Genomic DNA, 4,625 nt, shown 5'->3' on the forward strand with positions numbered 1-4,625 from the left:
ATATATATATATATATATATATATATATATATATATATATATATATATATGCATGCATACATACATACATACATACATACATACATATATATATATATATACATACATATATATATATATATATATATATATATATATATATATATATATATGCATGCATACATACATACATACATATATATATATATATACATATATATATATATATATATATATATATCTATATATATATATCTACACACACACACACACACACACACATCAGTAAATGTTTTATTCACTGTTTTCTATATCAGAGGAAACACATCTTTTCTAGGCATGTTCTCGGCAGTGATTATGTTATAGATAAGCATGAACCAGGCCGAAATGCATCTTGTCTTCTTGCTAGCCGCTGGTGGGAGAATATTTGTCTTCCTCCCATGTGTATAGTGTCTTTAAACACAACACTTCCATAACAAGGATGTTATCTCAGACAAATACCACAGTAACTTATTTGCCTGTCAAAGATGTATCTATACATAAAGTATGATATGTATGTATGTATGTATGTTTGTTTGTTTGTTAAGCACTAATGATATGCAAATTAGTGGCACCAGTTCTCTGGAGCTACTAGATTTCATGCGTATATAAACAGAATGATTACTTGTTTTTTGTGGGATTAGTCAGTGATGTACATGTACACACCTCTGATGAGATCCCAATTAGACCCGAAAATTGAATATGGCTGTTCATCATATCCTTCAGTCTACAGAGGAACAAGTAAATTTGACATGTTTGTATGTCTAGTATATAGGTTTACGCACACCCACCCACATATATATGTATATATGTGTACTCCATTACATATACAGGATACGTTTCCTCATTCCGTTAACCAAAGTTATATATATATATATATATATATATATATATATATATATATATATATTCACACATCATCACAAAATGTTATTCACTGTATTGAATGTATATCCTGCGAAATTATAGTATGTCTCCATGCTTGTGTGCTTATGTGTATATCGGTTGTTCTTATGTATATAACATGTATGATGTATGACAGCATGTGTGTATGTGTGCATTTGTGCTCTGTAGACTTCTCTATTCTCAAGAATTTCTCCATTCTCAAGACTACTTAACTCAGATCTTTTGGTGTGTATGAATTTTTACTTTTTTTTATCACCATCACCACCACCATCATCATCATCATCATCATCATTGTTTTTATGCTCTTATTTTCTTCCATATTCCATACAGGTTGATCTGGTTTGCCAAGTACTAGCCTTGTTCACATTTCCTTATCCACAGGCCAACTTATAAAACAACCCAGGTTGCCATCTTTTGTTATTTTTGCATATACAATGACTTGTAGAAGCATCCACTGTTTTCTATATCAGAGGCATGTGCCTGGCAGTGATTATGTTATTGATAAGAATGAACCAGGCCGAAATGCATCTGGTGTTCTTGCTAACCGCTGCTGGGAGAATATATTCGTCTTCCTCCAATGTGTATAGTGTCTTTAAAACACAACACTTCCATAACAGGGATGTTATCTCAGACAAATACCACAGTAACTTATTTGCCTGTCAAAGATGTATCTATACACAGAGTTTGATACTAAAGGTAATAAGCTGGCAGAAACGTTAGCACGCTGGAAGAAATGCTTAGCAGTATTTCGTTTGACTTTATGTTCTGAGTTCAAATTCAACCGAGGTCGACTTTGCCTTTCATCCTTTCGGGGTTGATAAATTAAGTACAAGTTATGCACTGGGGTCGATGTAATCGACTTAATCCCTTTGTCTGTCGTCGTTTGTCCCCTCTATGTTTAGCCCCTTGTAGGCAATAAAGAAATAAGAAACATCCACATGCACATAACCATTAATAAACATCTTTATATATATATATATATATATATATATATATATATATATATATATATATATATGTGCATGTATATATGAGTGTTTTATGTTGATATATAATTGTTTTCTTGGGTATGTTTTGCTTTGATGCACACACACACACACACACACACACACACACACATTACAAACAAAAATATAGGAGGAATAACCACCGAAGTGGATTCCTAATATGCTAAAAACAGATGTCAAATCGCTTTAACACGATGAGTGTGTTCTCAAGAAAATTTCAACAATTGCCAGAATGTATAAAAATGAACAAGGCAAATGAAAATATGAGATAAAACGATTACCTACGTACCATGGTTTCGTTTGCTAATATTTACAAATGTCTCATTATTTAATTTCTATATATATATATATATATATATATATATATATATATATATATATATATATATGTGTGTGTGTGTGTGCATGTGCATGTGTGTGTATAAGTATAGATGTTTGTTTGTGTTAAAGCATAGATTATCAAATCAAATACATTCTCTTCACAAAGTTTCATTGAAGTTTTTCTTATTTTTAAATAAAAATTTTAATCAACGGAAAAAAGAAAAATAAATGTTCTTTTTAATGGTTTCCCTCAAAATACAACAGAAAAATAGAAACAAAAAAATAAAAAGGAAATTGTCCTTTTTAAATTTAATTTTAGTATATTACATTTACAGTTGTCATTTTTCATGTTATATGAAATTGTTTTTATCATGCTTCAAGGTCAGTTTAATGGCAGAATTAGTAGTGCATCGTTCATAAAATGTGTCGTAGCTAGTATTTGGTAATGCTTCTCTTTTACATTCTTGTTTCTGCTGAGGCTGACTTTGTTTTTTCGTTGTTTCGGTGTCGGTAAAAATAAAGTACCAGTCACATACAAGATTTGGTTGAATCAACTAACCGCTTTCGCGCACGCAGCATAAGCAACAGATATGACAATAGTCTAAGCATGTTTGGGAGCCAGTAATATTTAATAACTAGAAGAGCACTTGGAGGGTGCAGACCTCCGCCAAGCAGTTCATTTCCACCCATATACACGCATGCTGAAAATCGCCCAATTTCCCAAACCAGTGCTGGCAAAAACACAACCTCTAAGGTGGAGCTAAAAAAAAAAAAAGATAACACAGCCATGTGATTTAAAAAAAAAAATCCTTTAAAAACAGGAATCATCTGAAGCAGTTATAATACATTAAAGACAACAGCAAGCTAGTTTCACAGCAGCGGTGGAGGGAGCAAAGCACGAGATTTTTTAGTTGATCCCAATAGTCAAGGCTTGTCATGTCATCCTCCGCAGATCTCCGCCAAGCAGCTATTATGCCAGTCCAGAAACCGGTCCATGTGAGTCCAAATACTTGAATGTATGCTGAGAGATTGTCTTAGCCTGTTTGCCTTCGGATGGTTGATTTCTGTAGTTATTATTAGTGTATTTTAGCGATTTAGATAAGAGTTTTAACTGTTATTTCCAGCAGGTAGACATACTTAGTATGTCCTTTGGTTAATTTCAATCCTTCAGCTATTTAATACCTTTTTTGGGGGGCCTGCAATCACCTATATTATTGATTCTGTACTTGTCATTTTTAAATTGTTGCACTAGATAATAATAGAGTCAATAATATCTTCGCAAATATTTTATTTTCTCCGTATTGAAGTGTATATATATATATATATATATATATATATATATATATATATATATATATCAAAGAACACAACTGGGGTTCAAAATTCACAACAGCTGTTTCGGCAGCATTTTATTGATGCATTCTAAAAATACATCATAGCAAGAATCCCCCACCTTCAGGTGATTTTAAAACTGACAAAACAGCTGAGGCAGAAATTATAAGTTGACTAGCTCACCAAGGTAGAAGTGAAGATTTTTTTCAAGAACAGTAGAATTTATAAAGACTGCTTGTATGACCTTTATGTGTCTTTATATACCTGTTACATATGAACTGTTCTCCTTTTTTTGCCTAAAAAGGTCTTGAAGCATTAATCACACTTCCTTACACATTTGTTCAAATCCCCAAAATGTTGATTTTTGCTTCTTATTTCCCCGCCAGTTCTTCAGAGTCAGTAACATGAAACTGGCATTTACAAGTAAGTTCTGGGAACCTTTCCCCATTAGATCACCTACATTTCTCCATTTCTCCCTCAATATTTATGACCACATTGTATCTATATTTGAAACCCATGATTTTTATGTTTATGGAGTTTTTTACTAAAAAACTTCATTTTGGTTTGACGAAGCTGTTTGTTTTATTGTTCTCATCTTTGAAGCCATATTTTTTTCTCTTATTTCTTGAACAGAACATAAAGAAAAACAACATAAAGCGTATTTCATTTGTTTGTAATAAATAAAAAATAAAATAAAATTAAAATATATTTTTAAAATTTATTTATTCTCACATTTATTCCAACTGTTTTGGTGTTTTGCTTTTGGTTTGATTATGTATTTTTTAATATCTTATTTTTCTTCTTTCTGGAGATGCAGGAGTGGCTGTGTGGTAAGAAGTTTGCTTCCCAATCACATAGTTCCAAGTTCAGACCCACTGCATGGCATCTTGTGCCAAGTGTTTTCTACTATAGCCTTGGGCTGACCAAAGCCTTATAAATGGATTTGATAGACAGGAAAGAAACCTGTTGTGTGTGTGTGTAAGTGTGTTTGTCCACCACACAAAGGACGGGAGTTTGCAAACAGGTTTATTAACTCTTTAG

This window comes from Octopus bimaculoides, chromosome 11, assembly GCF_046866305.1.
Source record: "Octopus bimaculoides isolate indiv1 chromosome 11, ASM4686630v1, whole genome shotgun sequence".
In the NCBI taxonomy this organism is placed as follows: domain Eukaryota; kingdom Metazoa; phylum Mollusca; class Cephalopoda; order Octopoda; family Octopodidae; genus Octopus; species Octopus bimaculoides.